The sequence below is a fragment of the Sarcophilus harrisii genome, chromosome 1 (genome assembly GCF_902635505.1).
Source record: "Sarcophilus harrisii chromosome 1, mSarHar1.11, whole genome shotgun sequence".
Lineage (NCBI taxonomy): Eukaryota > Metazoa > Chordata > Mammalia > Dasyuromorphia > Dasyuridae > Sarcophilus > Sarcophilus harrisii.
In genome coordinates this window covers 627,313,211-627,339,205 of record NC_045426.1, presented here as the reverse complement: position 1 = coordinate 627,339,205, position 25,995 = coordinate 627,313,211, and the positions used below count along the sequence as shown (strand labels likewise).

At 35.9% G+C, this 25,995-nt stretch overlaps 1 long non-coding RNA gene across 1 annotated transcript; it reads right to left on the bottom strand.

Annotated features, from left to right (window-relative positions):
- Positions 1–14,381: 14,381 nt before the first annotated feature.
- LOC116420701 lies at positions 14,382–25,439 on the bottom strand. Its single transcript, XR_004231109.1, has 3 exons — positions 25,399–25,439; positions 22,109–22,228; positions 14,382–15,407 (listed from the first exon to the last, which is right to left on the bottom strand). It is a non-coding gene; the product is annotated as an uncharacterized LOC116420701 (long non-coding RNA).
- Between the last annotated feature and the right edge of the window lie 556 nt (positions 25,440–25,995).

Sequence of the window (25,995 nt, the reverse complement as noted above, 5' to 3'; positions counted from 1 at the left end):
ACTTAAAGTCTTAGGGAGCTTTCTGGGATTCAGAGAGGTTAAGTAACTTGCCATGGTAACAAAGTCAGTATGTCAGAGTCAGGATGCAAACTCCATTTCTAAAACAGACAGTGCCCCAGACAGCCTTTCAATTTGATCCGAAGCTGAATTTAGAATTGTAGTTATCTTTAGCATAGTCCTACCTTCTATAATCGCTCCTGATCAGAAAAAAATCAGATTATTCTACCTAACTATTAAGATTCCTAAATCTCTTTTGAATAATGATGCATTTCACTGAAAGGGGCATTTCAGTTTTCTGGGATTTGATGCATCCAATTAATGACTTCTTCCCATAGGAGAATTTGAAGAACCCTGATATCAACTGGAACATATAGTCTAAAGCACCTGAGAGTATCTTTATCAGAGCTCTGAAGATATTGTTCTTGTTTATGGTTTATCTTGTGACTGACTAGATAATTACTTAGATATGTTCATTAAAGTATGGTGTTAATTTGCTGCTTTCCCTTGCTGTCTTTCTTGGTTCCTCTCCTGATATGGGCCAATTTCTGTCTATTGATAATACTTTTAATATTGCCTATACAGGTCCCCAACTACGAGCCTGTGTGTGTATTTGTGTGTGTCTATAAAAACTAAATAAGAATAACTGACTCCATTTAAACTTATCCCAGCTCTGCTAGAACCACAAGTAAGGGACACAGTTGGCAGATAACCAGTAGGAAGAGAGTGCAGGATAGTGCAATAGAAAGATTATTGGACTATGAAGGAGATTTGGTTCTTCCATTGATTCCTTGGATGACGGTGAGTAAAGCAATTCCTTTCCCAAGATGATCTCTAAGGTTTCTTTGAGATCATCCACCTTAACTCTCTCTACATCCCAGACAAAAGACTACAGATGGCTCTAATCAAAGTCACTTTCTCTGCTAAAATAATACGTCAAAATTTGACTCCCATTGTCACATTCAAAAGCATTTCAAGTAGACAAAAAAGGTTGGAAGATGGAGAAGACATTTAGAAATAATAGAGAGCAGCTAGGAGGCTCAGTGGTTAGAGCACCAGCCCTGAAGTCAGGAGGACTTGAGTTCAAATCTGGTATCAGACACTTAACATTTCCTGTCTGTGTGACCCTGGGCAAGTCACTTAACCCCAATTGCCTCAGGGGGGAAAAATAGTAAAAGAAGTTTTGCCATCAACTTGGACATTATGAGTAATCGTTAATAGTGTTTTTATTTGTTTTACTCCTAGAAAATAATTTTATTCTCTGACCCTTCCATTCCTTACCTAATATGGGATGAAAAAGGGGATTGATTTAAACAAAATTTTAGAAGGCAGGATGGAACAGAAATAACAAAGAATTTAGGAGTCAGAGACCTAGATTCAAATCTCACAGTGCACAAACTACTTGAATGACCTAAGGAAAGTCACTTAATCTCTTAGATAATCTCTGTTTCCTCAGCTATAAAATGAGTGGGCCCATTTATTAATATTGAAAATAAAACTAGATCTAGGGATATTGGCACCTGAGAAAGATTTGGTGAGGAGGGAGGAAAACAGTGGTACCCATGGTGTCAGCATAGCTGAGCATCTAATCGTGTATAAAGTCCCACCAAAAAAAGTGATCCATTCCCCCCAAAGTATCAGTCTTACATGCAGAAGTCTCACTGCTGATTTTTGTGCTGGAGACAAAAAAGCATAGAATTTATCTGGAAAGAGAAGCACTAAACAAGGTGCCCTTCACTGCTGAGAAGAAGGACACAGGAAAGAGAGGAGTTGATGGCGACTCATCATGTGTGCTGTGGAAGGAATTCTTTTTGGATACGTGAGCTGGACTGAGTGCTGTGGACATCTTCAAAGTTCTAGGCTTTTAATTCTATGGTTTTGTGCTGTGAAAACATTCTAGTTTATACATGGCAAAGGAGCAGAGCAATCTCCTTGGACAGACCTGGATTCAAGTATCTCCAAAGGAATATACTGACTGTGTCTGTCTAGCAAGTGCCTGCCAACTCTCCAAGACTAAGTTGCAGACAAGGTGCCAACCTGCAGCAGTACAGGAAAATCTATCTCAGAAACTCCTTACACTGATGTGGCCATGAGCTCAATAACAAGCAAACAAACAATTTAGGTGGCAATTTTAGCTATTTCTAGTCAGCTGGTGCTTCCTAAATGTTGATTTAAAAATATCCTTATTCCCCATCTCAGTTACAAATCTTTCCATAGGTTTTGGGAGAAAGGTGACTTCTGGACAAGATTTGACAAGCTACATGATCCTACTTAGGGTAAGCTAAGAATTTTTACTTTACACTAGTAGAGACTGGCTAAGGACCGTGAAAAATATATTGGGAGACATCTCTCATTCCACACTCTACTTTTTTTCCCCTCTGTCCTCCCCCTGCCCTTGTTGTTCCAAGTAGGTAAAGTTAAAACCCTGCTGTCTTATATTTGTAATATCTCTAAGGAAGAACAATGGCCTGGGGCAGTTCTGGTAGAACAATGACATCCTGTTTAAGAACGTAACTTTAGAACTTTTCCATTCTTGTTTCTTCATGTTAATTGACTTACTGTGGAATGGGTTTATTTCAGCAAGTCTATTGACTGTCAATATGATTCATGACAATAAATAAAACACTATTTGCTACTCCTGGCTTCTTTTTAAATTATCACTGATAAAAAGAAAAGCAATTTCCTTGAGTAGAAAAGCATTCATTAGCGCAACATAAGGTATCTTTACAAGGTATCTATCAGTCCTTCAATTCAATAATATATAGTCAGTGTTTATTCTATGTGGACCAGAGATTTGAAGCTAGAAGAAATGTGGAAGCTACCTAGTCCAAATTCTTCATTTTATACATTTTACACATTATACACAATAAATCTAAAGTTGAATGACTTGCCCAAAGTACTTAGGTAGTAGGCACAAAACCCAGGATTTCTAACTTAAAATCCATTATTCAGAAAGAACAATGGTACTATATTGTGTGGGCACAAATAATTTTGACAGAAGATTGGAGTAGGGAGAGAACTGAAGCAGGGAGACTATTTAGTGGAAGTTACTTCCTCCCTGCTTAAGAAAAAACTAAGTTTCACACAGGTTGTTTTTGTCTCTTATTAAAATAATAGCCACTATGTCTCTAGGGTATTTCAGTTCATTACTAACTTTCTTCACAATGATATGCACTTCTTCCCCCAGCATACTGTGAGGTAAGTACTATTATTCTCATTTTACCAATGAGGAAACTGAGGCACAGACAGACGGGTGTAACATTTTTGGGGGTCCCACTGCTAAAAAGGGAATAGAATGAAGAATCTCAATGTGATGATCTGTATACTTTTTCTCTGAGTGACTTTTTTTCCCTCTATTCCCACTGCTGCTTCTCCTTCCTTTCTGAGCTGGTACTTTATCTATCTTTAGGCTGGCATCTATTAAAATAAATACATATATATTTTTCATATATCTGGCACATGCCTTAAACAATTGGTATAAATAAATCAGCACCATCGAATTCATTATGAATAGGCACCAACTTGCAATCAAACTATTTCCCTGCTAGAGAGTCAGCATGTTTCACAATTCTGAATAGAAGTGAATACATATAATATATATTTCCTTTCCTCCCAAAGCAATTTTAAAAGTCCCCAATATACATATATGCTAATATCATTATTCTCTACATTCTACAGTCATTCATCTAACAGCTCCCTCCACTCAGCTGTGTCACCTCTGAATGAAATTGATCATCTCAGTTACTTTCTCAAGAGAAATGAAAGAGAAGTGAGCCATATGGCAATCCCACAAAAAGAAGCCCAGAGTAGGGAACAGTTTCAGTTGGATTAGTAGGAAAGAACCAGAGAAGCATGAATTCCTATTGTTCCATAGATCATAGATCTTAAATGCAGAGCTTAGAAAGACCTTAGGGATCATTTTACAGATGAGGAAACTGAGGTCAAAAGAACTTAACATGGGTTATTTAAGATCACAGTTAGTGTAAGGCAGCCTTCAAAATCAAAGCTTCCTAACTCCAAGTCCGGTACATTATTTTATTTTATGCTTTTCTTCTATGACTTCATAAGAAAAAACAAGCTGATGGGAAATCAGCCCAGGTTGGAAAAGATTTAAATCTGCCTTTCATTGTTATATGGCTCCTGCTCTCAATTGGAATGTTGTTCTCTTTATGGTCTATCCACTTCTTCCACAAGTGAGTTTCTCTGTGGGTTTTCATTTTGTGAGGGAACCCAGGCTGGCCTTTATTCTCCTCTCGGCATCATTCCTAGTTTCCACAAGTCAAAAACTCCTTTTCATGTGATGTCTTTCCATGTTCGGATGTTAACCTGTAGAAGAGGGGACTTTTGAGAGAAGAGGGATCAGGTATAATCTGGCTAGCTCCACCAGGCATAGCCACATGGGGAAAATGAATGCAAACTTCAAAGGGGCAAATTTCAAATCAATATAACATGCTCCTTAATATAGCTATCTAAAAATAAAAGGGGTTGGCTTATGAGATTTTAGGATTTGGAGCTGGACGGCTCATTAAACATCACCTAATCTAACCTACTTGTTTAAGAGATAAGAAAACAGAAATCCAGGAATTCAAAGTGATTTGTCCAAAGTCCTACAGGTAGCAAGCAGAAAACTGGAATTAGAACAAATATTTTCATTACAAATCCATTGTTCTTTCAACTACTCCATATCTCCCAATTAATTAAAATGTTCAAACTAAGATGGAATCTTGAGTGGAGAGAGAGAGGAGACTCATGTAAATATTCGAGAGGGCTGGATGACCTCTCGCTATGATTATTTCTAACTTTTAAATTCTATGAAATGGGACATAAAATTGAGTTGAATGCCAATGCAAGCTCAGAGGAAATGGATAAGGGAGGTTGTTAATCAAGACTTTTTTTTCTGTTAGGATATGTCAAAATTCTCTAGTATCAGAACTATGATTCAGAGAGCACTGATAACAATTCATAACCCAAATTCAGGTGCAGGAACACAGCTATACATACCTTCATGGTCCAGCAGAAGCCACCTGCCTGAACATGGGACAAAAGTGCCTTAAAATCATTGAGTAAGAGACACACAAGGACCAGAATCTGCGTGTAGGTCTAGGAGGTGTGAGGTAAATGATTAGTCATGAGAATTGAGATTGAGGTACCATCTTGGAATATATACCACGCGTTAGCTCTACTTTTCAGCATCTTTAAGTGTGACTTTCCTCCATCATAATATAAATTCCTTAAGGGAGAGACTGTTCTTTTTGTTTGATTTGTAGATGTTAGCCCTGCTCCTGGCACATAGCATGAGCTTAACTCAATAAGAAAAACAAGCAGGAATCCAGTTATTAGAGAACTGATATTAACAAACTTCATTTTTAACTATCATTGGTGATATAACTATCAGATGACATCTGGTTACCTTCCTTGTGGCAACTGTTTTTGTTCAGGTATTTAAGTCATATCTGACTCTTGGTACCTTTATATGGGGTTTTCTTGGCAAAAATACTGGAGTGGTTTGCCATTTCCTTCTCTAACTCATTTTATAAGTGAGGAAATGATACAAGTAAGGTTAAGTGATTTGCCTAGAATTATACAACCAGATTTATCTGAAGCCAGATTTAAACTCTTCTGCCCACTGTACCACCTACCTGCCTTTCTGGTCTTTAAAAATAATGCATCCCTTAAAATAGGTGGCATTGGCCCTTTACCTACTGGCTACAACCATCAAAATAAATGGAAATTTTTTTCCATATATGCCGATTAGCATTTTGTCTATCACTGAGAAGTGCCTGTTGCTGTGAAAAAATGCATCGACTTTTCCAGGGTTAGATAGCCAGGATGTGTCAGAAATGGTACTTAAATCCAGGTTTTACTGATTGAGAGGCCCACTCTCTATTCCCTATATGATATTGGGGCTTTAAGTATTCTTATTTACTTTATTAAGTCACCATTTTTTTCTTAATCATTTGTCTTCATACTTTGTTGTTTTATATAAGTGCCCATAGATTTTTCATATTCATGATTTCATATGGAACAATAATATCCCATTTGATTTACATGAGACAATTTTTTCAGTCATTTCCCAATCAATGGACACCCATTTTGTTACTATTTTTTGCTAGCACAAAAAGTTGAATGAGCATATTATACTTAAGACTTTTAATTATGCCAGTCACCTCCTCAGGATATATGGCTAGTAATTATTCCCAGAGCTTTTTAAAACAAACTCTTCTAGTTTTGTCTACTTTTTTTTGGATTTGTGACATTGATTTTTTTTAACTCAAAGGTAAGTCCTTATAATTATTCCAATTTAATTAGTGACTTATTTGATTTGGTCCAATATCCTAAGCTGTTATTATTATTATTATAATTATAATATATTAGATGATAATATAATTATAATAACTATTCTTTATATTATATTTCTATTTCTATAAAACCCTACAAATAAGCTAAATATGCTGTGAGGAAGTCACTTTATATCTTCATAGACAAACTTATCTTTGTTCAGTTTATTTTAAAATATCCAGAAATATTAAAATTATAGCTTCTTTAAAGCCATCTAAAATGATGTGTTAAAAGAGGGCCCAAGAGGGCACTGCTAGTTGCTTTCCTGACTTGCTAGCCAGCTTCTTTTATCAATATTTTGAATATCTGTGGTTTCATCAATGTGGCTACTGCCTCTGCCAATAAAAATCTCAACCTTTCTTTCCTTATTATACTGTCTTCCAAAGGAACTTGTCACTTCAAAATTCATTAATCTCTGATTAACCTAGAGGTATTTCTATTAGTGGTTTTTAACAAATGCCTTCAACAAAAAAGTCAGAAGATTAGTTGAGAGAGATGAATTTTCTGGATTGAGTAAAGTGGTTGGAAAGGGAACCTCTCCTAAAAAAGAAAAGAGTCCAGGGGCTTAGGGAAAATGATAACAAGGAAATGGGGTGCTTTCTTCTCCTTTTTTCTTTCCACCTATTTCGTAATGAAGAGGATTGATTTGCGCATGCATTTATCCATTCAATAAACATTTATGAAGTCCCAGATTGTAGCAGAGCACTGGGCTGTGCCCTGGCAGATGTACAAAGTTTAGTCTCTGGTCTCATATAGCATATATTGCAATAAAGAAATAGCCCTGGGAGAATTCTGGGAAGATGGTGGAGTAGGTTGGAAAATTTCAAGCTCTCCTTATTTTTCCCACAAATAAAAGAAATTCTGCTTAGAGTAAACACAGACTGGTGAAAAACCAAGAAGTGGGGCAGAACAGGAGTTCTCCAAATACATCTGGAGAAGATCCAAAGAAAGACCTCAGGCTGGGATTAAGTTGTCTGAAGTGCAAATACCTCAAGGTTAGCTCTGCAGGAACTTTAAGTGGGGATTCCTCAGGCTAGCTGGATGTGGTTAAAGCCTCAGCAGGAATGAATTGTTTGACAAATCAGGGTTTGAGTCTGAGAAGATGAAGTGAACCTCCGGTAACTGAAAAAGCCAGGCCCACCTGTGCTGGTGAGAGAGGCCCTGGGTGAGGAACCACCAGCACCTGGTGAGTGCAGACAATGGGGCAGGAACGCTGCTGACAGTGGGCACTGGCAGGAGGGTGGAGCTCTTGGTTTGGGGTTCCTAGTCAGAGTGGAGAGCCCAAGGGAAGCTAGAGGGACCATCTCCCCATCCCATGATTCCAGGGATTTACAGAAATGCCTCTTATTAAACAAATGAACCAGCAAAGAAGGAATCCCACCATTAAAACATTATGGGAACAGGGAAGACCAGGGTTCATCTTCAGAGGATACTTTAGTGAAAAAAAAAAAGTTTCTATCCCAAAGAGTAATGTAAAATGGCTCCCTGCCCAGGGAGAATTTATAGAACTCAAAAAAGAATTAAAAAATCAAATGAGAGACACTGAGGAAAAACTAAAAAAATAAAAATAAAAACTGCCCAAGAAAAACAAGATTATGAAAAAAGAGTTAACCAAGGTAGAAAAGGAGGTACAGAGTGTTAAAGATGAAAAAAATTCTTTGAAAATTAGAATTGGGCAAAGGGAAGAAAGTGAAGTTATGAGAAACCAAGGAATAACAAAACATATTATAAAGAATGTGAAAATAGAACAAAATGTGAAATATCTTATAAGAAAATCAACAGATCTGGATAACAGATCAAGAGAAAATATAAGAATAAGACTGCCATAAAGTTGTGGCCAAAAAGAGAACCTTGACACAATAATGCAGGAAATAATTCAAGAAAACTGTCCTGGAGTGATAGAAATTGAGGGGTAAATAGGTATATAAAAAAAATCCAACAATCATGACCTGGAAGAGATCCTTTGTGGAGAACGCACAGGAATATTATTGCCAAACTTTGAAACCCCCAGATTAAACAGAAAATTTTGCAAGAAACAAGAAAAAAATAATTCAAATACACTGGAGTTACAATTAGAATTATATAAGACTTATCAGCAGCTACAATAAAAGACCTCAGGTTCTGTAATCATTTCTACCAATAATCAAAAAGAACTAGGCCTGCAACCAAAAACATCATATCCAGTAAAATTATAATTTTAAATGAGAAAAAAGTAGACCTTCAATGAACTTTCAGATTTTCAGGACAATCAAAACCCAAACTTAACAGAAAATTTAACATATAAAAGTCATTATCAAAGATCAATTTTTAGGAATTCAACATAGACAAATTATTTTTTTACATGGCAAATGTATATTATATGTTTAAGATTCACATCCACAACAGGGTAGCTCAAAAAGAAATAGCATACCAACACAAATAATTAAAATACATGATAAAATAGAAGCAGCTAGATGGTATAGAGTGAATAGAGTACTAAGTTGGAGGTAAGAAGACGTGAGTTCAAACCTATCCCATTCACTAATTAAATATGTGATACTGAAACAATCACTTAATCCTACTTAATTTCCTTGTCTATAAAATGGGGATAATAATAGCACTATCTCCCAGGGGTCTTATTGTTATTATTATTATATTTACAATCCTTCCCACTCTGTCTCCAGCCTATGCTTCCACATTTTGGAGTCTTAATTTCCTTGAAAGCATTGCTCATCTTTGACTCAGCAGAACCGCTACTGTGTCTGTATCCCATGGAAATCATAAAGGAGGGAAAAGGAGCCACATGTGCAAAAATTTTTATAGCTGCTCTTTTTGTAGTGGTAAAGAATTGGAAACTGGGTAGATGCCCATCAATTGGAGAATGGCTAAATAAGTTCTGGTACATAAAGGTAATGGATTATTATTGTTCTATTAAAAATGATGAACAAGCTGATTATAAAAAGACCTGGAAGGATTTACATGAACTGATGCTAAGGAACCAGCAGAACCAGAAATACTTTGTACCCAATAACAGTGAAAATGTGCAATGATCAGCTGTGAAAGTCTTGGTTCTTCTTAGAGGTTAAATGATCTAAAGCAATTCCAATAGACTTTGGGGCAGAAAATGCCATCTGCATCCAGAAAAAGAACTAAGGAAGCTGAATGTAAATCAATACATGCTATATTCAATTCCTTTTTATGTGGGCTTTTTTTCCTCTTCCCTGGCTTTTCTCTTTGTTCTGACTTTTCTTTCCCAACATGATTTATAAGAGTTCTAAAAATAAAATAAAAAAAAAAAAAACATTGCTCAGGCATGGCCTTCTATATAAGACTTTCCTTCATCCCAACAATTATTAGAGCTCCTCCCCCCATTATTTTAAATTTATATTTATTTTGTATATAGAATGTCCTATTTGGGAAACCCTGTATATTATTTGCTCATCTGCACAATAGAAGTCAAAGCAGTATGGAAGAAAGACTGCTGAATCAGAGAATCTAGGTTCAAATTCTGTCTCTGATGTTTAATATCTGTGTGACTTTATACAAGTCATTTCATTTCCCTACATTCCAGTTTTTACATAAATAAAAATAAGGAAATTGGATTAGATGGACTCTGAGGTCCCTCACACCTTGAGAGCTAAGATCCTGTATTTTTTTCCCTAATTAAGTATAAACCTCCTTGAGATCAGAGATCACTTAATTTTGTATCCCCAGGACTTATCACAGTGCTTGGAACACAGTAGATGCCTAATAAATGTTGGATTCAGGTGGAATTATTAAGTACCAGGCACTGTGCTAAACTCTTCACAGATGTCTCATTTGAATTGAATTTAAGTTAGATTGAAAAAGCTTGTCTGAGGACTGTGGACACACACAGAGCACAGCGAGAAAGAAAATGCAGAAATAAAACTTCTGCCATTATCCCTAAGGAGCAATGATACCAAACATTTTTAATAAGAAGAATTCAATAAGAAGAAGAACATAAAGGTACTTCTCGCTATGTTAGATCTATTTTTTTTCACAACTGGCTCTTCAAAGTGATTTTGAATTGATCCTGAGACATTTGTCACACATGGAAAAGACAAGCATTCTCACCTTTCTCATTCAGCAGAATGTGCACAATGCTTGAATGACATGTCAGCAGATAGACATGAGTTCTCTGTAATCATGAAGCACAGCTCCTAACAACTATCACATAAGCCATGCTCCCATATTAGTCATGTTGCAAAAGAAGAAACAGAACAAAAGGGGGGAAAATAAAAATAAAGTGAAAAATAAAATGCTTCAATCTGCATTCAGACTCCATAGTTCTTTCTCTGGATGTGGATGGCATTTTCCATCATGAGTCTTTGGGGATTATCTTGGATCATTCATAGTTGATCATTGCACAATGGTGCTGTTACCATATGCAATGTTCTCCTGGTACTACTCCTTTTATTCAAAGGATAAATGAAAGTTCAAATTGACTATCTTCATTATGGAGTAGGTGGGGGAAACCAGAAAAAAAAACATTCCATTTCCTTCATACCTATCCCTTTTTGCTTTTTTCTTGTCTCTGAGAGGTTCCTTTTTCCAACCACTTTATACAATACAAAAAACTCTTCTATCCTCAGATATGTAAATCAATAATGTAAATAGTTTGGAAGACCAAAAAAAAAAGGTAACACCATACATTCCGGACACTTAACTAATTAGGCTGGTACTTGATTTGGGGCTCTGTGATCTCATTGATTGGGCATTTCCTCCATTGGTGAAGATCAAAACCCATCCATACTTTTTAATCCTGCATGATCTTTGTGCATGTTCTCCTTAAAATCATTTGCAGAGGATACTCCCAATTGAGAGAGGAATCAAAAGACTGCATAATGTGACTTAGGAGGTACAAGCAGCTCAGAGAAAGCCCTTGGCAATCCTGAAATCTCTTTTCAATTTTTCCCTCTGGATTTCAAGAACAATTTCAAAATAACGAAGGGTATCATCACTTTCTATGACTGAAAACTACACCAAACTGAAAGTGCAATGAGATGCAGTATGGTTCAGTGGGTAGAGCCTTGGCTTGGGAATTAGGAACTTTGTGATCCAGTGGCAATTGGCCTTGAAGTAAGGACCCTGCTGTCTTAGTGTCTACAAAAATAAAATTACATGATCAGAGATTTGTAGGTAGCAGGGACCTAAAAGGCTTTGGAGAACAAATACTTCACTTCAGATTAGGAAATTGAAGTTCAGAGGTTTTAAGGGACTTGCCTAAAGATATAGGAAAAAGGAAGTGAAGATTTATATTCAAGTTCCCTCACTCCAAATTCAGCATTTTTTCCATTATAACACAGACCGTTTTAAGGGCTTTTCTTTCTTTAACATTCAATTAATGATTGAATGATAATATTCCTAAAACACCAATTCTACCTCATGTCATTTCCATGTTCAAAATCCTCCAAGACTTCCCCTTCCCTATCGGATACAGTCATATTTTATTTTTTATCTTGTCACTCAAAGCCTTTCATATTCTGGCCCCATTTCTTCTTTCTAAATTTTTTTTCTCATTAAAATGTACATTCTGCTCACTCTTAGACTGGTCTCCTCTCTGAGCCTACTTGGTTCATTCTTCAGTCCTAGTCTATGTTCATTCAAATGTCCTTCTCCCTTCCCTCAATGATTTTCTCTTTCTCAGTGTCTTAATCATCCTTCCAGAACCATGTCAAGGTCCACTTCTCCCACTGCTCCAGGTCATTTCTTCTAGTAGAAACACAAATTTTACTTAGCTCTCAAAGTTTGTATTCATTCTTTGGAAATTAATTATTACGGCTTCTTTTGCCCCAGAATAAAGCTTGGAAGGAGAGGAGGTATATTTTCCATTTTTCTGATATATCCGCTTTAGTGCCCAGCTTATTGTTCAATCACGTTTGACACATCATATTCTTGGCAAAGATGATGGAGTGGTTTGCCATTCCCTTCTCCAGTGAAACACCTTTTTTGTTAGTGATCCATGAAACAATAAAGGTTAAGTGACTTGCTCACAATCACTTAGAAAGTGTCTGAGGCTGGATTTTGACTTGTGTTCTATCCATCGAGTCACCTAGTTGTCCCATACATGGCAAAGAAATAAGTGCAACCTCCACCTAAGCAGGAATTTCTTTCACAACATACCCAACAATATACCCAACAAGTCCATGGAACCCTTCTCTGAAAAATATCTTAAAATGCATAAAAAATGCAAAGGACTATAAGGGAAACCACTCATATTGAAAAAGTTATCAATATAAATTTTTTAAAATTGTGGATTGCACCCCTGAAATTTATTCATTGATCAGGATCCCAAGGGCCCTCAGACTAAGAACCTTTAGGAACCTTTATTAGTGATCATATCAGTTCAATCACCATCACTATTCAGATGCCTTCTAAGTCTCGGTTCCCTCATTTATAAAACAGGCAAAATAATATTTTCCCTGAGCACTTTTCCATCAGACAATGTATATATAGTATTTTACAGAATAAAAACACTGTGCAATAGATTTAGAAGAGCTGGAAGAGATGTTGGAATTCATCTTGTCCAATCTTCTCAATTTACTGCAGAAGCAGCTTCAGATCCTACAAAGGATGTAGCAAAGCTGGCATATGAACTTAGATTTGACACTGTCCACTGCCCTTCCTATTCTACCATAATTTTACACCACCTTTATTATCAATCAGAAAGGATGTTTTTGGTTTTATTCTTCCAAATTTTATATAAAAATATATTTTAGCATTCAGATTTTACAGTTTTTAATTCCAAAGTCTCTCCTTCCCTTTCTCCCCTTCCTTCCCTGCCATAGCAATCTATTTTATATAGGTTATACATGTGCAGTTATGTAAAACATGTTTCCATATTTGTCATATTATAAAAGAAAGCAAATAAAAAAGCATTATAAATAAAGTAAAAAATATCATGTGTTTCAATTTTCACTCCCAGTACATTATCTTTCTCTGGAAACAAGTATCTTTTTCATTATAAGTCCTCGGGCTTTGTCTTGGATCTTGGTCTTCATTCATAGTTAACCATCATGCAATGTTGCTTACCATGTACAGTGTTCTCCTGGTTTTGCTTATTTCACTTTGCATCAGTTCATGGAATTATTTCCAGTTTTTTCTAAAAACATTCAGGCATAATTTATGAAGATCCTACTATGTGCCAGGAATTGTGCTAGGGACTGGGCACATGGTAAAAACAAACAAACAAACAAAAAACAACCTAAAACAAATTCTGCTCTCAAAAATGCTTTTATTTTAGTATTAAACCAATACATTTGGTTCATCCTATTTATTCCCCCAGAGGCCAAATGACAGATATAGCATTTGGTCCAGAATTAAGACGACTCAGACTCTTAACTCAGTGACTCTGCGCAAGTCACTTAAATCACTGTAAAGTCACTGTACATGGTGATAATAAGGCTGTTGCAAGGATCAAATACAATAATGTTTATAAAATGCTTAGCACAGTGTCTAGCATGCAATAATCATTTAAAATCAATGCTTGTTTTCCATAGAGGAAGATAATCAGATGTATGACATTAAATAGTTTACTTGTCTTTTGGTTCCTTGATTAATAAACATTTTTGTATATGTCGATACATATACATAAGGATGCGTGTACAAAGCTAAATATATATGCATATGCATGAATACATATGACTATGTCTATCTGTTCATATATTTATATGTGTGTATGTATACATATTTATATGAATATACACTGTATACACATTAAATACAAGGCAATGGAGTGTGGGGAGAAACTTTGGGGTTCAAGACAAGTTTCATGTTGAAGGCAACAAAAGCTGAGTTTTGAAGGAAACTGGGAGTTATAATAAGTGAAGGTGAGGAGTAAAACATTCTAGATATATCGGACTACCACTGTAAAGGTGCAGAGGTGAAAGGCAGAGTGTTGGGTAAGAGGAAAAGCAAAAATGTCAGAATATTTAGATGGTAAAGTCACTGACAATGTGAAGGGGAGGAATAGACTTGTAAAAGGAGAAGCAGGTTAAGAAGAGCTTTAAATATCAAACAGAGGAGTTAGTCAGTCAACAAGTGTGTTTATTAAAAGGCCTTACTCTGGGCCAAGCTCTGTGTTAAGTAGTCCTGGGGATCCAAAGAAAAACCAACAAAAACAAGACAATCTCTGCTTCCCAGAAGAATTTATTTTAATGGAGAGAAAACATATAAATATCAAGGTCCATATATTGTATGTACATAAATAATATGAACAGAGTCCAAAAGGGAAAAACATGAGTATATGTTTGACCAGGTAGGGTGGAAATTTAGGCTGAATTTAAAATGAGAAGACCTGGGCTCAGTTCCCTCCTCTGGTACTCATTCACTTACCGTGTTTGTGATTCTCACAAGTCACTTAAGCTCTTGTGGCCCCAGATTCCAAATCTATACAACAAGGGATGGGGCCAAGATGATCCCTAAGATCCCTTTGAGAGTCTAGAGGTAAGAGAGATCTGGTGAAGTTTAAGCAGAGTTAATATTCTCAAACATTTGATGATCATTTCACTGATAGGAGCAATTTAGAAGAATAACTTCAGTGTGTTGGGGGCTTTTCATGGTGGACACACAGAAAAATTGGTTCCAGAAGGGCCCAGGAGGAGCAGGCCTGCAGAGAATGGCAGTCAGGCATTGGGTGCTGCTGAGGATATTGTTAATTCATTGAGGTTGTAAGTATATTGCTATTATTCACGGCTGCTAAAACAAGTGGTTCTCATTTGCCTGCTCTCCAGAAGGCATCTTCACGTAGGATAGATGTTCCCATAACTCACCAGTGGGTCTGAGGCTTGTGGTAGCCTCCACCTGGTTGTACCAAGGGCTGGCCACTGGCCACTGGCCATAGTAAAACTTCTTGGAGTCCAAGGACCGTTAGGTAACAGGCAAACCTCAAAGGTGGACGACCAGCCCCAAAAGGACTCAACACGCCCTCACACCAGAGCTGCTAGTCCCTCTGAACACCTCGGAGTTATTGTAGGGCACTGAGAGCTTGGTCAAAAACACCAAGGTCATCCACCAAATCCTAGGTCATCACCAGCCACCTTGACTTGTCTTGTCGCTGATCTTTGACAACTCTGAAAAAGAGAATAAGACTGATGACTTTGTGCAACTCTTGTCTCACTTAAATCCAACTCATGAGCAAGTTAAGACCTCACTACATAACATCAATGGCCCATTTTGAAAATAAAGAATGAACAACAATATTGATATTGTTAGTGTGTTATTGCTGCAGCTACCATGTTAAACGGCAGTTTTCCAAAGTGGTTCTTCCATTTGCTTAAAGTGGATTTTTAAAGGGAGTATAGTATATTAACTTTAGAATATTTTAAACTTATTTAGAGCAGCATTCAAGTTCATATGCAGCTAGGTGGTACATGCAGCTAGATGGTACAGTAGATTGGACTCTGGACCTGCATGAGCAAGCTAGAAAGTTGAATTTCCATATAGGGACAAAGACTTAAGAAAGATCATGTTAGCTAAGTTAACTTGTACACAATATAATATTGAGCGGCTGTACTGATAAACAAACAGAAATCACCCAAAACAAACAGCGGAGGAAAGGTAACAGCAAGCACTGGGTGTACATGCTTAATGAATTAATATTAACTTCTCCTTCCCAAAGAAAAAGTTTTCCACTATTTTGAACATGGGTTGTATGATGTGGGGGGCAGAACATGTCAAGGAGGAACATGCAATGGGAGGCTCAAGAAGTCTGTTACTTTGATCATTCCCAACCAATTGGGGTGATGAAGAAGGCACCTTGCACTTCAGGATAGGAAATAAAATATTCATTAATACCACATCTATAAGCACAGATGTTCCCAGGGACTGCACCAACTTACTGCATATACTCCTGAGTACTTTTTAACTTTGTAGCCAATTTCTAACACCTGGAATTTTAAAAAAGCTGAAATTCAAACCCAACCTCTAAGGCTTACCAGCTAAGTGACTAAGAACAAATCATTTAATCTTTTCAATCCTCAGTTTCCTCATTTGTAAAATAGGGTTAATAATGACATCTACCTTATAGGATTACTTCAAGGACTAAATGTAGTAAGATTTGTAAAGTGCTTCACAAACTTTAAAGAATTGTATGAATGAGCTATTATGATTAGGTTTACAGAGTTTTCCTTTTTTAAAACCAGCTCTAAGTTTTTCTATTTCCAGTCAAACTTCATGCTTTTATCTGCCTGACATCTTTTCCTGGAATTCTGAAGTTTTCTGCATTTAACCTATGGGAAATTTGGCAAAAGGATTTTATGTTTCCTTCTGTTTGTGCTACTTTGCTAAAGTCACAGGAGACAACTTTGACTTTATTTTTCTAGGAGGCCTTTTAAAAGTATTTTGACACTGTGGTTGACCCATCTGGTTCCCAAATTCGATATGTGTGCTTAGTAAAATGCTGTAGTTCTAAAAATACATCAGTGAGTTGCCGATCAATGCAACTGTGGGTATGTAAAAAGAGCAGTTGTAGTTTGGGTCACCATGGCCAATTAACATTCATAAGCTTTTACTCAGTCCTAAACTTGTGCCTGAAACTTAGGAGAGAAAGAGATTGAAGCCATGTTCTCTGTTCTCAGGGCACTTAAATTCTTGCTGGGGAGTCAGGAATGGTTCATTAAATGACCAGTTACAACAAAATGACCAATTATACATCTGCTAAATGGTCAATGGATGGTACAAACAGGGGCTGCTACAATGTTTTGAAGACAGGAACTCACTTTAGTCTGTAGCTCTTATCTTAAATTTGCCATTCCATTAATCATTAGACCCCTAAAACTATTTTAGGGGTCTCTCTCTATTCTCTCTCTCTCTATTTACTTCTTTACCATCTCAACACCTTGTCATATGGATGCATTTCCCACTTTGCCACTGATGAACTTACTCTCATGTTCACTGATGACATTCTAATCACCAAATCCAAACCAATGTTTTGTTTTGTTGCTATTATTATAGTTTTTGCTATTTTTTTGCTATTATTATTCTTCATCCTTCACTGGTAATTTTACATTTTTGACCATTCACTTTTTTCTGCATCCTTTAGTTCCCAAAGCACCTCCAACTTCTGGTGCTTCTTTCAGGCCCTTCTTATTCTTCTCTGATTTCTCTTACTTCTCTCAGCCCTTCTCTCCCTTCCTACACTCATCTTGGTTATTTCATTTATTCAGTTATGCTTGTTGTCCTTTGATCTGAAGAGAACCAAAATATCATCACTGTGTTAGAGTAGAGTTACAATGGGTCCAACTGCGGCTGATCAGACCAATACCAGCACGGAATATTCTGCCACAGGTCAGGCACAAATAGTCCCTGTGAACATTTGGGGTGTATTCTCTAAATTTACAAATCTCAGGTTTCTTTCCAGATAATTCACTTCTGCTTTGCTTCTAGAGCACAACACCTTCTCTGATGAGGGCTCTCCATGCTGGGCAGTGCTGTGTCAGTGTCTTGAGAATGTCCTTGTATCACTTTTCCTGACTATCTTGTGAGTGCCTGCCCTGTGTGAGTTTTCCATAAAATAATCATTTTGGCAAGCATACATTCGGAATTTCAAACAATTGGCCAGCTCAACAGAGTTGTGCTCTCTGCAGAAGAGTTTGAATGGTTGGCAATTTAGATTTTAAAAAGGCCCTTTGTGTTTAGTATTTTATCCTGTCAGGTGATCTTCAGAATCTTCCTAAGACCCTAAGCCTCCCAACTCTATTCATTTATAATATTATTGAAGATGATTCACAAAATCTATATAATAATCCCTAAACTCCCTCTTGAACCCACACGACCTATTGAATATCTGTTGAATATCTCCATCTAAATGTCTCACTGGCTTCTGAAATAAGTACGTCCAAAATTAAGTTTATCATTTTATCATCTTATAACTAACTCTTCTTAACTTCCTAATCACTTTTAATAATATCATTCTTTTAGTTACCCAGACTCAAAACTCCATAATCCTTTGACTTTTTAATCTCCTTCATTACAAATATTTGTTTATTTGCTAAACCATAAATCCATAAACCATCTTTTCATTTCCTTAAAAAAAAATCAAAAAACACAGAAAACAAGTTTCATTTTTTATGAAAATGCTATATAGTAAAAGATATAGAAGCAATATTATGAAAGAATCTCAGAATTTAAAAATTGAAAGGGAAACCAGGTTATGATCTAGTCCAGGACTTTTTTTTAACTTTTTCCACTCACAACCTCATTTCATTTGAAGAAATTTTAAATCACCCTGGACATATATATAGTAGATATACAAATCAAGCATTTATTGATAATAAATCATAATTTGTGATCCTCACATTCAGTTATATGATCCCTTATGAGGTTGATCTAGCCCATAGATGACTGGATTTTTTCTGACATCTCTAATATTCAGTCCCTTACTGAAAATCTCCAGAGAGAATGAACCCTCTATCTCCTGAGGAAATGAATTGTGATTTTAGGGAGATTGATAAGAAATGATAGGAAGATTCAAAGTTTCCATGAGTATATTCTATAGACCACCTAGATAGAAAACAGAGATTGGTGAGGAAATGAAGAAAAGGATGATAAATTTGGGCCAGATGTATGAGAGAGCAGCAATGGAAGACTGACAATCTGGACATTTACTTGGATTGCTCTGTGAAAAGCATTAGGAAGCACCATTAGGATGTATTGTGTTGGGCGGGGGGCAAGAGGGAAGGAGGGTGAAGGAGGAGAAGGAGAAAGGGAGAAAGAGAAAGAAAGAGACAGACAGACAGACAGACAGAGACAGAGATCGAGTACACAGATGAAGGAATTGGTCTCAATCCCATAATGACCCCAGTCATAAGCAAAATCCAACTATGATGGGTCACCAGTTTATCTTCACCCTCCAACCCCAACAAGTGTTAATGAAAAGGACAATTAGTCCTTATGGCTTGGTACCAAAGTAACTCTATGATCTGGCCTTCTAACCTTAAAAAGGCTGCCATGAGGAAGTCTTTAATAGCTTAAGCAAATTAGCTTCCTAACTGCTATTAATAACTCACAAGAACTTGGGCCTATTACAGATAATCAAAAGGAGGCAGGGTTTCTGTGTTAATTTGTTTCTTTCCTTCATTTTGTGTTCAGATTGATAGACCCCTTTGGCATTACAAATCCAGAGCAAGTCATTAACACCCACACTTTGAAACTAATTTTCACTTTCTCTTTCTCTTTTTTTCCCCTTTAACTACCATTGCCTCCTTTGATCTGACTTATTCATTAATTAAGTTAGAACTTTGAATCACAGAATATTAGAATAAAATATAAAATAACTAATCACTCATGAGTGGGACAGTCTAGATATGAACTTGAATCTCCTGGCTTCATTTTTTTTTTTTAACTCTTTCAACCTTATTAAGACTGTTTTCCTCTTAAACACTATCCATAATTTTCAAACTGTTCAATTGGAATATAATAAGTATAATATATAGATGGAAACAGATGAACATTGAGGTTCCTTTCAACTTTTTAAATTTTGCCTTTCTGTGATTTAAGACAATTTAAATATTGTTAGTCTTTGGAAAGAGAGAGGAAATACATAGTGGAATTGATGACTAAAAGGCTTCCCACATAAGGTAATGGAGATATATGGAAGTTCCTTCCTCAACTTTGGATCACAAAATTTAGGAGGGCCATTTGTAGTCTGGGACTCATTGGAAGAAGATAAATTAGCAAAATGAGGAGACTCAAAATTGTGCATAGGAGCATGAGCTTAAGGAACGAATAATAGTCAGACTAGAGGGTATTTAGCAGGAATAAATGGCTTCCTTTGAATATTAGCCCTAAGGCAGTTAGGAGACACAGAGTAAAAGTACTGGACTTGAAGTCAGGGATACCTAAATTCAAATCTTGCTTTAGATACTTAAGAATGGTGTGATCCTAAACAAATCACTGAATCTCTTTCAGCCTCAATTTCCTCATCTCTATGGAGATAATAAAAACAGCTACCTCCAGGGTTGTTGTGAGGTTCAAATGAGAGTATATTCAATTCTTTGCAAAACTGAAAATAATATGTAAATTCTAGTTATTATAGCTGTTATTCTCATGCCTGTCAACTACAGTGGAAGAGAAATAATATTTTTTTGTGATTGACCCCAAATTGTAGAACCAGAAAAACTGAATGGAAGTCATAGGGAAGAAGAACCTGGTACAATTTGGAGGAGAGTTATCAATGATACAAATATACCAGAATGGAATGGGCTACACCAAGAGGCAGTTATTTCCTTCATCACTGTAGATCTTGAAGCAGTGGCTGAATGAGAATCATTTGTCAAGAATATTATGGATAAGATTCATGCTCAGGGAAATGATGGATGACAAAACTTCTAAGATGTCTTCCGACTCTGAGATCCTTTGATTCTTTGACCTTATGGTTCCATTTTATTACAAGAGAAGTACTTAGTAAGGTGAAAGCTCAAAAGAAATTTCAGAGTAGAGGTTTATAAATATACACTTGAATAGAATCTCAGGAGCCATCAAGTCTCACTTTTCTGCTTTACAGAAGAGGAAACTGAGCACCAGGGAAGTTAAATCACTCCCCAAATTCATAGAAATCACAAATAATACAAGTGTCATTTAACTTAGATTCTCTGATTCAGAACTAGTACTCCACCGTACCTATTTTTATTCTTATGGTTAGTAGTATTATTACATTTGTGATATGTTTCTTCTGTCTCCAAGATAGGACTGCACATCAGCCATTATTAAAGAAGCATGGTAGGGAATAATAAATCATCATTTAAAGTACCTTGCCAATGCAAAATACTTCATCCAAGCTACTTGGTAGAGGTATTACTGCCCGATAAGAATCAGGCTATTAAACTCATTATACAGCTGGCTAAGCTCAAGTCCAAAGAGCACACATCACTTTCAACTTTTTAGCTTTTTTGCATGAAGCCCTAGATCACATGCCAACTTCCTGCCTGTTACTATTTCATTTCTAACACGGCAACCTGGTAGACTAGAACAAGTATTGAACTGCAAGTCAGAGGCCTGAATCTGTGTGAAGTCACCAATTTATAATGGAACAAGATACTTCACTTTTAGTCTTGTTTCTTTATCTATAAAATGGATAGGGAATACTTCTCACTCCTATCTCACAGATCTCTTATGAGAACAAAAGAACAAAAATGATATGAAAATTATTTTCCTCTAAATAACTACTAATGCATAAAATAACATAATATCAGCATCATTCAATCAAATACTTCCTTTCCCTTAATGTATCCCATTCTCAAAATGGAAATGCACACAAAATGAACTCATTCATATTATTAATAATCATCATAAATAATGATCATACTTCAAGGATTCATAGTTTTGTTGATGTGGATCCACCCACATCCTCTGTCTTAGTGAGTGGTTTCTATGAATTACTTAGTCTAAAAGAAAATCATCCCCTAGTGACCAACACTTTGGTGATGATAAACCTATTTAGCTAGGATTTTCTGTGGGCTCCCCATCAATCATTGTGGTTATACTTGAAGGCTTTCCAGCTTGGTTTAGAAATTTATCCTGTAAAAAAATCTAAAGTACCCCCAATAGCATTCTTCTCTGTATATAATCAATATATGACCCAGAGAGAATAATTCATTGGAAGGGTTTGATGGCAAGAATGGTAATTGGGGAAAAATACCAATAGCTTCTATTTATATAGTCCTTTAAGGCTTGCAGAACCTTTTAATTCTCTTATCTTGGCTTTTCACAACACTGTAGGATAGTAATAACTATCTCCTATTTATAAATGAAACAGAAAGATTAAGTAACTTACCCCTAAATATCTAGTTCATGGGTTACCTATGGTGAGATTCTCACCTAGGTCTTCCTAACTCCAGACTTTCACTCTTTATCCATTAAAGTTTATCCTGGCTAGGAAGTTATAGTGGAACAGCTAAAGGAGAGAGAAAAGATTTATCAAAAGGGAAGCAATATTACTGAAGGAATGAGGTTGCTTGTTCGATTATTTCAATCATGTCCAACTCTTTACAACTCCATTTGGGGTTTCTTAGCAAAAATATCAGAGTAGTTTGCTATTTCTTTCTCTAGATGATTTTTTACATGAGGAAAATGAGATAAACAGGGTTATGTGATTTATTAGCTAATAAGAGTCTGAGGCTAGATTTGAATTCAGGTCTTCCTGATTCCATCCTGGTCCTCTATCCACTATACCACCAAGTTGAAGGTAGGAACCTTTGAAAAACCAGGGTTCCAAGGAGATAGATACACTGACCGAATGAGGTAGAATATTCTGATGTCCTGATGAATGCTTGGTTAAAGGAATTACTTTACCTCAACCTCCAAACAGGAATGATAAATATTTTCAAAGATACATCTCTGATGACCTGCTGTTTTGAGGCTGTAAAAAACTGAATGGTGGAGGACAAAGCATTTAACCTTCAGTATCCCTAGGAAATTATTTAAGGCTATAAATTGTAGGAAATTACTGATCCACATTAGTTGAAGTAGTTTTCTCATTGGGATTTCTCAATACCAATGAAAACTCTGATTCTATCCCATTCGATCCCATTTTTACCCTATAAAGTAAGTAGACTAAGTATGATCTTCATTTGACAGATATGAAGTGATTTGTTTATGATTGTTTGTATAGACTGTGTGTGGCAGGGCTATTGGAGAAACTTCTGACCCCCTAGTTTAGTCTCTTTTCACCTTACCACCTGGCCTCTGAAGCTTCCTGCATTAGTTATTTATCCTAAATCTCCTAGAGGCTATTAGAATAGGTCAGTACTAGAACAAGGTCCACTCCAATCATGCTGGTATATTGGGGGAGTCAGAAGGCAAGGAGAAGTAACGAAAGAAGGAATATAATTCTTCCACATCATTGCTTAGCATTCAATGGCATTTCACTCTTCCCCACTGAAGCTAGTATCTAATGAACAGTTCTGGGGATTGATTAAATGCTTTAGCTCAACTAGAACCATTAATCAATCTCACCAGCTGTTTACAGCTTTATTTACTACAAAGAAAGAGAAGGTAATTCCTTTAAACTCAATAGATATAAATTAACCACAAGCTTCTAAGGAATGATTGCTGTGGAACCCAAGTGTTACCTCTTGGGCTCTAGGGGACAAAACAGAAACAAGATTATGGTCAGCAACACGGTCAACTAGGATCTCTCTGCTCTTAAGTGAATATGACACTATCTTTTTCTCCAATGTGGAGGATGGAATCTATAAGAAGAGTTAGAGGTAAAAGAAGAATAATTATAAACCTCAATAGCTAGATTCCCAATCTTTTATACCTCTCATCACTTCAACTGGTGAATTCGCTGTGCTTCTTTTAGTATACACACAATCACACATACATACATATATATACCTTCATTTTGCATAAAAGCTATCTTTATGGCATTCTACCATAGTTAATTGGCCATTGGTGGCCGCCTTTTGAAAGATTTTTGGGGAAAGAGTCACACAGGATGGGTTACTATTTGAGTGCATACATCAACCAATATTGGATGTATTAAAAAACTGAAGTATATGCTAATTATATTTATTATTCTAAGCTTATTCAATTCAATTCAAATTGACAAGCATTGATTAAATGACTATATAAAATACAATTTTAGGAAGACTAGATGAAGATAAATACTATCCTTCTGAATTTATCATCTAGGGCAAGGATTATTAATCTTTTCTGTGTGTCATGGATTCCCTTCTCAGTCTAAGGAAACCTATAGATCTTTTTTCTTAAAATAATGTTTTTAAATGTATAAAATACATAGGATTATAATAAATCTAATTATATTGAATTATAGATATTTTTAAAAACTCATAGATCTCAAGTTAAGAAGCTTCAATTTAGAGTCATGACACAGATGCAAACATTATTAAAAATAATACAGAAAATATTTCTAAGAACAAGATATTGGATGAAATCCAAGATGGAAAAAATTACTAGCACAGATCAGAGAAGTCTTTCTGAAAGAGGTGTCATTTAAAATGTACTTTAAATACATGAAGGGAGGTAGGGAGGATATTCTAGTCATAAGGAATACTATGGACCAACATAGTCAGGAAATATTTGCCAAATAGAGTGTAGTTCAATCAGGCTGCGATAGCATCAGGTACATTAAGGAATACTATAGAGATAAAAATGGAATAATAGGGCAATACTGAATTACAAAAGTCTTGAATATAAGATAGGAAAGTTTGCATTATATTTAGTAAACAGTTTGGAGTCATTATTTGCTCAATTTAGTTCATTTCAACAAATGCTTCTTGAGTGGTATCAACTTCATATGCAGAAATTCTGTATTAATGAAGCTCCAAAATGAATACTTAGAAGATATAAAATTTAAGTCTTTATTTATAGGAAGGGTTTTCTTATAGAAAGATTAAGCTTATTATTCTTAGTAACAAACTGGAGAACTAGAAACAATTGCTGGCAATTATAGAGATGGTTTGAATTTTATGAAAACAATCCATGGGGTTCAAAAATTAGATTAAGTTATCTCGATAAGTAGTGAGTTTTCCATTCACTGGAAGATTTCAAATGGAGGCTGAATATCCATTTATCAAGGAAATTGTTAAGGTATAGGTTCAACAAAATGGCCTCTGGTCATGGTACAATAGAAGGGCGCTAATTGCAATGACATATAAAAAGTTCAAGAGACATAGCTTCTAGGCAATTAATTATTTTATTAATTATATTACTGTATAATTAATAAAGGGAGTCAGTGCCTAAAACCCCTCATGGAACTTACTCAATGCTTATATGCCTTTGGTAGAAGAGTGGGTATTCCTGAGGACGGTAATCAGTACTGCTTGATTAACAATTAAGAAGAATAATAAATATTATAAAGAAAGATGTATCCATTCTAATGTCACTCCCAAAATACTTTCACATTGGACAATCTAAACAAAGGATCTATCCCTGCCCAATTTGAATAGAACACAATGGGCTTCTCCACTTAGATGGAGTCAAATAACAATCTAACAGACTGAGGAGAAAATTAATCCAATTTCATTATCAGAAATATCTTTAAATGCTGATTTGACCCAGCAATGAGGAGATAGGAAGAGGGAAAACAAATAAACAAACCTAGATCTTCCCAATAATTGATTATTTAATTTTTTTCTCATGTTTGAGCTGAAGAATCCAGGTTCAAATTTTGCCTATGAAGTTGACTTCCTCTGTGACTTTGGGCAGGTCACAACTTCCTTGGGCTTCCTTTTTCACATCTGTAACATGAGGGATTTGGATGAAGTCATTCCTTCAGCACCATTCCTAACTCTAAATCTGCAATCTTATGTCTGACTGCTAAATTCCCTTCCCTACGTTCCAGTTCCTCTACGAAATTCTATCACTCATCTCCATAAGTAGTCCCTCAAGTTTAGAAAATATTCTCTTTTTATTTTTATCACTCACAATTCCTAGCTTCCTTCACAATTTAGTTCAAAATCTACTTCTATACTTATCTAATCCTTCCTCCAGTTATTAGTCCTCATCTCTGTCCCAAAAAATTATTTTGTCTATCTTTCATATTTGCTGTTTCCCTCAATAGAATATAAGGTCCTTGAGGGCAGAGATTGTTTTTTTTTTTTTTTTTTTTTTGCCTTTGTTTTCCTGGTGCTTAATTCAGTGATTGACATGTAGTAGGCAATCAGTGAATTATTGTTGAACTGAGTCAAACTGAAG